The 9,869-nt window shown below is 39.2% G+C and overlaps 1 protein-coding gene across 2 annotated transcripts in view; it reads left to right on the top strand.

Annotated features, from left to right (window-relative positions):
* Nucleotides 1-409: 409 nt before the first annotated feature.
* LOC102206512 (voltage-dependent calcium channel gamma-7 subunit-like) overlaps nt 410-9,869 on the top strand; it is a 38,901-nt gene continuing 29,441 nt past the window's right edge. The window contains exon 1 of one of the 2 annotated variants that reach the window (XM_005745191.1): nt 410-604. The gene's annotated coding sequence lies outside the window, so the exon portion shown is untranslated. Of the gene's footprint in view, nt 605-1,284; nt 1,371-9,869 lie in introns of those variants that run through there. The other variant, XM_005745192.1, reaches the window with a different exon arrangement.

Raw genomic sequence — 9,869 nt, 5'->3', positions numbered from 1 at the left:
ACTAAAACTATTCCTGAAGAGAACCATGTAGGTTCCATGTGGCATTAATCACTCATTTTCATTTGTTATTATGCAGACACGATTAATGCAGGCCCACGGTATGTTTGGCTGTTTTGTTCATGGCCATTAATTGTTGGTGTATGTTTGAATTTCTGTTTTCAGTGTACATAATGTGTCCTCAATCCCAGCCCGCGCGCTCCTGGGCCATGCTGCCTTTTGTGCGTGTTCGCGTGAGCCTCATTCTCCCTCCAGCCTACATCACTGTAACCCCACCAACACCAACACCCTTCACACACACACACACACCAGTCCCACCTCCCTATACCCGAACTACAGTGAAGCCAATTCAAGCGATTCTCCGCAGTGCTGAAGAGCAGAGTGAAGTAAAGACGGAGAAGAAGGGGGAGGAGTGAGAGAGGGGGCAGCACAGAGAGGAGAAGTGGGGAGATTCGGGGAAACACGGGATAGAGAGGCAGAGCGTGTGCGTACCGAGAGCAGTGAAGAGAGAGACCGAGATAAGGGGGAACCTGCCAGTTTGGTACCCAGGCTTCCCAGTGCGCACAGATCTCGGCTGCACCGTCCGACCAGCTCTCATCTCTGCAGGGTGAGTAGCTTCAGCTTCTGCTGTCTTTTCAAACCGCGCCTTCATTTTATTCATGTATCTCTCATTTCTTTCACGCCACTCAAACCACCTCATTTTCGCATCTGTTTTAAAGCCGCTCACACTTTTTGGGTTCGCCTCAGCGACCCCCGTGTCTTTGGATGCGCTCGTCAGGACTTTAGTTTCGGCTACATGGATGACAGATCATGCTCATGCCCATGACTGTCTTGGTGAAACATTTTTATTCCGCTAAAAAAAAGCCAAGGATGTTGTATAAGAGAGTGATCTTTGTGCTCACCTCAGGTTGAGGAGGGAAGATGTGTTCTGTTGACAGCTGCTGATGAGCGTGTTTGCACGGCTGATTCCTCGCCAGTTAGTGCAGGAATGTTACTGTACCGTGATTACCGTGGTGCACTTGGAAGGAGCGCGCTGTAAAATTGTACAGTCTGAATACAGTCTGGTGAAAAGCACAGTAAAGCCGCTTGGCTTCGGCGCGTGGAGGAGAGAAAAAAGGGGAGGCGGGGAAGCAAAGTGTGTGAGGTAGATGCGATCGTGTGACTGTATGTGTGCGTGTGTCAGAGAGGGAGGGGATGTGTGCACACATTTGTGTGTTTATGTGTATGTGCTCTAAAGAACTCTTGGCTGCTTCTTGGGGAACCCATCCTGTGATACTGTTCCAGCAGACTGCAGCACTTCTTATTGGGTCTCGCTCTTTCTCCTGACTTACCTGTGGATAACGTGCGTGCGCGTGCCGTTGTGAGGGAAAAAGGTAAAAATGTAGAGAAAATGTTATTTGAAGTCTGCATTTTGTCTTTTACGGTTAAGCTTCTTTGCAAATATGTCCGTTTTAATGATGAGTTTTAATTTGACACGGCATCAGAATATTTTACAAACGTAAAACGGCAAATTTGTAGAAATAAGTTCATGTTAATCTCTACAACATGAATTATTCATCTTCTTGATGGCAAAGAGTTTGTATTAGCTCTTGCAGTGTGTAGGATGCGAAGTAGCGATGGAAAATTCCATGGCTACAATTTGCAAGCGCTCAAGGCACGAAACATTTAGGATGGTGATTTTTTGGTGTTTTCAGTTACTCATTAGGTCCCAGTGATAGATAGAGTTAGCAATGTGGGTGGTTCTAATGGAAACTCAAATTGGCATTAAATTGGGTGTAATTTTGGTTGATAAGCCGTAAGAGAAGTGGTCGATTTAAATTAAAACTGAGGTGACAACGTGAACTCTACAACCTGAAATCTGCACCACTCAGAATTCCAGAAAATTAATATTTCCGTGTGAGAGACATATTTTCTCTGCAGGCTGAGAGAAAGCGCAGCCAGAATTTGTGGTTTCTCCCTTAGAAGGCACAAATCAGAAAGGCTTTAATTTCTAACTGGAGGCTCTAATGGAACCAAGTTTGTCTCAGCATGTCCATCCAGCCCCAAGAACTCACTTCATGTTAGTATAATAAAAAAATAATCCGTGTAAGACTTATCACAACAGTGATAGAAAGTCCTTTTCAAAAAACAAAAAGCTAATAAAAAACCAAATGACAAACTTTCAAGTTCCATGGATAAATTATGAATTCAGTTGTTCTATAATATTAAAATGGATCTATGTGGGGCTCAAGTGCAACACTGAGAATAAAATATCTGAAAATAGGTAAACACACTTTTAGATAGAAAGATAAGAAAATTCATTCTAAAGCTGCCTGACATAAATACCAGCCTTCTCTGAGTTAGCATGTCCCTGCAGGTGTCACAGAGAGAAATAAAACAGTTTCTAAGTTAGCAACATTGTACTAGTTTAGGAGGCTGTCACAAATTTGTTTCACCAGTTCAGTATCTGACCAATTATGGAGTACGGTCGCAACCACCCCCACCCTTCTGTACCTCATGTATGCTTTGGAATAGTGGACGAAGAAAATTTCTGGCACAACTTCCAAAGTACATTTCCTACTCCATATAAGAGATTGAAGTTCCAGGAACACTTGTGGATGTAATGAAATTCCCTTCTGACATATAGCCTAGAAGAATGTTTTCCTCATCTGAAGAAAGACACTTATTGTAAATTTCTGTGCTTAAAAAAGTTTATTGTGAAACTTTCCAAAATGAATTAAACCTACCAGAATGCGATGAAACAGCTGCTATGGCTTTACATGTCCAAAACATTAATACTGTGTTCAAGCAATATCATCTGAAGTTAAACACGGGCCAGGCTGTACTTTCATCCTGTACTATTTTGTCCAAGAAGATGGTGCAGTTGGATAAATGTCATCTTTATGTTGTGTGTCTTTTACTTCACAAGTCAGAACTGGGAATGACGTCATTCCCATGTTCACTGTACTGCAGTAGTATTAGCCAGAGAAGCAAGGAAACACATGTTTTATGCTCCCTAGCAGATAGAACCATTCATACAACACTAACAATACAACACAATACCTGTCTTTTTGTTATTGTTTCCACAGTTTAAAACACCACTGATGCACATTCACAGATAGAGCATGGTCAGTGGTCTGTGTGCAGTGAATCACAAGCACACAAACACAGTAGTACAGATCACAAATGTTACAGTTTTACTACCATTTGCGTCCACTGCTGCCATCGTGGGTGACAAAGTTGGGATTGGTGGGGCTTTGCTGATTTTCCAAGTGAGAAGTTCGACTTTAGGTGCAACTTCCCACTTCAGTCTGAACACAGCAATTTTTAACCTTGCAGAAGAACACATTTTCATATACAAAGCCTTTTATAGAACTGGGACTATCACTAGAAAGAAACAATTAAAAAGATGTTGGCCCATGTGAGGGAAAAGTTTATCTAAAAATGTTAAGGGGTAAAAAAAAAATGTTTATTTTTTTTAAAGTATGCATTCAACAAAAATCTGAAACAGAAACACAAAAACATCAACAGTGCTGCATAATAATGATGGTTTCTGTGCGCGCCTCACTGTCACATTGTTATAAAGTATACACAAAACAAGGTTAGCCCTAATGGTTAGCATTATTTTGTTCTGTTCACTACATTCAGGTAGCAGGTGGTATCTGGAAAACACATTTAAAACAACAATTAAGTTGATAACATAAATGGAGATCAAAGGCCATAAAATATGTTTAAAATGTTCACATCATCTAAAGTTGGTGTCATTCCCCAAGAATCAAATATCAAATGGTTCCTAGATTACTGTAACAAACCACCGAGCAAGCTAGCAAGGAGAAACACAGCTGCCAGTTCTCCCGATTCAAACCAAACCTTGTCCTGTACAGCAGACAAGGTGGTCAGGTATAACAGACAACTGTTAACTTCTCTACACATGTTTATAGACCTGTGGTTGTATGAGACATGAGGTATCATTATCTTCAGTAGGCGTGCTGTTCTCTGAGGTGAGGCGAAATGAATCATACTCTAACTTCAGTTGTTTAAACAGCTGATTGATGGTATGAGTCACTCACAATGGCAGGGTCAGTGCTTCATCTTCCACTGGGGTTACTCAAGGTACTGTAAAGTGCTTCACACAGCACTGCTGTCATTGAAAAGCCCACAACTTAAACTACAAGATGAAGTTTAAATTGCATCTGCAACGTTAGTAAAATTAAATTAGAATGATGTAATTGCAAACCAGTGTGGTTACTGCTGCTACTTAAATGAAAAGTCCATTTTAATCTAAGGAGTAGACAGTGACTGTAGTTGGGTATTAACCGGTTATAATGTTAATAGTGACATAACACTTTTATCTTATTAATATGACATTGTTAAATGTTCTTTCAAGATCGACAATAACAAAACTTAGTTAAAAAAATATTGTAACACAGGGCTTAAAATAGGATTGAAAGCTACACAGTAAAACCAACATCATATGACATGAGAATATACTTCTGAATTCTTTAAGATGACTATAGAAGCGCTACAACAACTAAAGCAGGACAGATAGAAAGCTGCCTCATAATTGATGATTTTGTGAGGCGATATTTTGCAGTATCCAGCACCAAGAGTGAGTCATTGAACTCTTGGAATCGTACAGTAACAGCAAACTGATCTGAAACTGAGTTGATCCTTGAAGGCACTGCTCTGTCTGCAAATTTAAGAAAATTTGTCTTTTTGCAACTAGGCTGCGCTGATAGTTACTAATGGATGAAGAAGAAATTAATGAATTAAGAATGAAAAAAAAGAAATTATGCTACGTTTTAGGAAGGTGGTGTGAGGTGGTTGGTTTGGTGTCAGACATTGGAGAACCCACCTCTTACCATTTTCAATCATTTGTCTGTTTCTTAACTACAAATTTAAACTTAAACAAGAGTCAGCATGTCAGTTTGTAAAGACTGTAAAAAACATTTCCAGTGTGAACATGCGATAACAAAACGGAAACATGCAGCGGAAGTAGATCGCCCATTTTGCTGTTAGTTTGAAGGAGTGGCTGAAATTAGGTTAAAGATATACCAGAGGTGGGACAAAAAGCAAAAGTGTTTCCAAACCCTTTATTTAGCATGTGTATATATAAAAGGAAGAAGGCTAGCATTACCATGACATTATACAAATTAACACAGTGGTGCTTGTGATAGCTGTGCTGCTAACATTAGCACTACCATCAGTGACAAATATGGACACTTCTTTCAAACTAACCCAGTTTCAGCGCACGTGTAGATGAAGGATATCAACTCACACAGTGCCGTGTTTCTGTTCCAGCTGAGCACTTAAATATTAAACCACCAGCCCTTAAGCTGCAGCACAGTATTGTACTGAGATACAAGATTTACTTATATAATGATTCGATGTGGCATCTCTAATCTGAGGGAAGCAAGCCAAAATAAAAGTCCCATCCCATCAAAAAGGCCACTAGCAAAACAAAGGCTCAGGGAAAGTAATATGGACCTGTATAATACTCAGTAGCCTCCTTCAGGGTGTCTTTTTGATTTCTCTCTAACTGCTTCAGGATCTTGTCCTCTATTCTCTGGTAATCCTGCAAATGTCCATAAGGGATCACTTCCATAATATTATTAATACATAATATTGTAAGAAACAAGACGTACACAAGAATGCTTGGTAGAAAAGCTCACACCCTCCACATCTTATTATACTTATAGCCAAGCATTCTGAGTGGGTGAGCTTATGGGATTGGTAATAGCAGTCCCAATCGCCTATAATTCTATAGTTCTAAATGCATGAGATGAAGGGCTTTCCAGTGTTTTAAATCTGACTAAACCAAGACTAGCTATAAATTGCTAGCTTTGCACCCATCAGCAGTGTTGCATTTTCAGTGTTTGAATCATGCAAGGTCAGTTCGTCTTCAGGCCAGTCACAGCTCAGTGTGAGCTCAAACCCAAATTATACGAAATTCACACTGAAGGTGAATGAAACTGTGTGTGACTGGACATGGAGAGATTCTTTTCAGGGTTTTGTGAATGCTGCTCTGCACAGACATGCACTGCAGGATGTGTCACACTTAACGCTGTCTGCCTGCCAGCCCTGGTGCATGCATGTGTGTGACATAGTATTTGTGTATGCGTCCGTGTGCATGCGCATGTGTGTGTGTGTGTGGACTTTCCTCAGTTTTTGGGCCAAGGTCTTTCCCTCTAAGCTCTCATTCATTTTTCTTCTTCCTCCTCTTTTATTATTTCACTGCATGTCTGCTTTTCCCTACCTGTCTTTAGCACAGTAGCAGGCAGTCTCTCATAGGCTCCTTCTACTGTGTGTGTGTTTACCTGCTGCATGAGCTAATTATCTTTATCAGTCCAGAAGTCATTCTACGACCTATAGGATGACGTTTGTTTCCCAAAGCTTTCTTTTTACAAGTACCGCTTTCTTTCTCAGCTAAATTCCATGAAAAGTCTTAAAGGATTGTGATGCTATTTTTCTACGTTGTTTTCCTCCTTTACCCTCCTTCCACATTCCCTCTCCTTTTTTCTCCCTTTCTTTTTCCCACTCTTTCCTGATGTAACTGCTTTCAGAATTAATTTCCTCCTTTTCACCCTGATCTTCTTCTCCATAATCCTTTTGACCAGTTCTTCTGTGTCATAGCACACAGTCCAACCTCTTCCTTTGCTTCTTTATTCCATTTATAACTAAATCTGGAGTTCTTTCATGCAGTAGATGCATCTGACCTTCTAGCCCTTATATTTTCTTCTTCCTCTTCTTCCCTCTTTTCCCTCTCTTCCTCTTTATGTGGTCTTTCATTCTTTCTATCTTTAAATATCTGTCTCTTCCCCTGTCAGTTGGCATGAGGCTCTCAGTGCTGACAGAGAGACATATTGCCTTCTCAACAGAAAACAACCCTCCACCCCACCCCCAGCATTAGCTAACTAACCTGGGAACGCCATCTGCGGAGCCCTGCCCGGCACCATGGGACACGTGGACGTTTCGTGGTGCTCAGCAGTTGCTTTGCCTTGCTCCACACTGACCTATCGCTGCTGCAGAGTCTTTTATCTGTTTCTTGTTTAATTATTTGCCAGTTCCAGATTTTAGGGCCAATATTTCAGTCCTCTCAGGGTTTTCTGAACTAGAAGTTTCCTAGAAGTCATAGCAAATGACGGATACGTTAAATTTGATGTGGGTGAAAAAAAGCAGTCGTGATGCCCAGATTCAGTACTACATAACAGTGAGTCACCAAAAGATTATTATAAAACAAAACACTAATTTAATTAACTTGTTTAATTACTTATATAGTATTACAGTATAACTTTCATCTGAGGATGTGATGATCTACTTGATTGTTTTAAAGCTTTCTTTGCTCCATGCGCTTTTAAAGTCTAGTTTAAATTTCTGCTTCCAGCATTTATGATTTTATTTTGTAATCCTATCCTGTTTTACACTTTAGTAATTTCTGCTGTATTTGGTTTTCCATCAGTATTCAGGCACCAGAGCTCAGTCAGCTCAGGAATCTTCTATCGTTTATCCACTTTTTTTCTTTTGTTCCCTACATGATTTTTTGTTAACACTGAATTGAGATTTGGGTAGTCAGGTCTTCCCAACAGCCGGAGGGAAACAGTTTGCAGTGTGAAAAACTTCCAACAGAGTAAAAAAAATCCAGAATGAAGCATTTATAAACTTGTGAACTGAAACAGTGAGCGTTTTATGAGAACAAATGGTGACAGTGGCAACAAGATATGAGGTGCTATCAACAGGAAAAACAGGAAAACTGTGGCATCCCGACACGCAGCGTGGATACGTGTGCAGCGAGAGTTTTGTCACTAACATTTGAAACATTTAAATGGCAGTTTTAATGTTATATTGCTGTAAACTAAACGAAATTATTTTGACACAGTTTAAACTACATGAAAGGGGCTTAGCCAAAAACTGTAGCATTATAACACCAATAACATTAAAGTTCACTATAAAATGGATTATTTCAATTATGTTGTGTACTTTTTTAGCAAGTAGCATTTTCTCTTCTTTTTCTTCACCTTTGTTCTACCACTTGAAAGCTGGAACAAATTATGACCTATGAGCCTGTCATCCTACATCCAGATCTTCTCCTCACTGATATGTTGCATCTTGGTAAATTTAAATCCCTTATTTGCCTTTTTTTTTATTAACAGCTGCAATGCCATTCTCCTGATTTGACCACGAAAATCATTTTAGCATAAGCTGCTATGAAAATGAAAGTTAAATAAACCCCCTGAACATTTGCTTTCAAATTGTAAAGAATCCCTTTCTCAGTGAAACCCAGTGTCTTTACAGTTGTGATTAATCCCTAATTATCTTCAAAATTAAATGTTTTTATCAAATTCAGCTCAGTCCAGCTTGTCATTGTGTCACACAGTACTACAATCATAACTTTGTTCATTTAGTAATAAGCACAATTACCAACACAAATGCAACATCATAATCACCTTAAAGAGGTTTTATAGTAGATAAAAACCATCTCTTGACTGTACTGCACAATGGTCTTCTTATTAAGTAAATGGCCTATTTCCAGAAATTAATTCAAATATTCAAAGCTCCTGATTAAGAGGAACTTATTATCACTCATACACTGACAACCCTGTTTTAATGCCTTAATTAGTAAGGGACACTAATTCATTAAGATGGACTTCATTGGGGATACTTCTGAGCCTCCAATAAAATTGGAATTAGTAATAAGTTCAAATTAATATATTAATTGTCATAAGGAATATCGGAGACATTTGCTTGGTAACGAAGACGATTTCACATTTTGGGATGTGCATATTTAACATTTTGTACTGAAGGACCACAGGTGATGGGCTAACAATGTTTCAGGTTTATGACTGTGATAATTCACTGTACCTAAGTTATAGAACAGGAGTCCCCAATCCCAGGTTTTAGATCTCACCCTAGGTCAACACACCTGAATCAAATGATTGGTTCATTACCAGGCCTCTGGAGAACTTCAAGACATGTTGAGAAGGTAATGCATCCATTTAAATCAGCTGTGATGGCTCAAGGACACATCTAAAACCTGCAGGGACACCGGCCCTTGTGGACAGGGATTAGGGACCCCTGTTATAGACTCTTGAGCTTAATCAGAACAAGATTTTGGCTTCTGGGGATAAAGATTTACAGGAAATGGCTATATAATGGATTGGACTGGAAACTATGGTGAAGAGGGGTCTTAGTTAGTACTATTTTATAATATTGATTTTAGCCGAAAAGAAATGTTTTAAGAACACCATGATACCCTCTTCCTTTCTTCTGGGTAAGTCAGCGTTCGGTCAGTATTGCAGTCCTTGTCAGGTCAAGGTAGTGTTTGAAGAAACAACTACTGAGTCAGCATTTAAGAGAAGATGAGTGTAAACATTTCAGTTCAGTACATATGATAGTGCTTTTGTCAAAACACACCTAAGCAACATAAACAAAAAGTTGAGGAAGTGTAATTTGTCAAAAGAGTGGAAAATCAGAGACGTAGAGTGTAATGTAGAGATTTTCAGCACGGCAGCAGTGGACAGCTCCTCAAAATGCTCCATTGCTGGAATCTCCAGAAAATGTTCTATTAAATGTTCACGATTCTACAGCAGGAAATCACTGAAAGAGCAAAAACAATACCCCCAAATTATTAATTATGGTTCAAAAATGATCATTATAGGCTGAATTTAAAGTGTCCTTATTTGATTCTCTGCATTCCGATTAGAGAAAAAGTGGACTCAGGACTAGTTTTGGTATTCAAATTAGAATAAAATTGCATTATTTATGCCTCAAAGCCTCAGATGTAGGTTAAATGATTGACAGGCATAACATAACTTTGTTTCTTTTTAAATACATTATCATCGTTTACATTTGAGAAATACAAACCAAAAATGCTTTGAAATAAATCCTGTTAAAAA

Source organism: Pundamilia nyererei, unplaced genomic scaffold (assembly GCF_000239375.1).
Source record: "Pundamilia nyererei isolate P.nyererei 1_Seehausen unplaced genomic scaffold, PunNye1.0 scaffold00155, whole genome shotgun sequence".
NCBI lineage: Eukaryota > Metazoa > Chordata > Actinopteri > Cichliformes > Cichlidae > Pundamilia > Pundamilia nyererei.
This window is presented reverse-complemented; position numbering and strand designations above follow the sequence as displayed.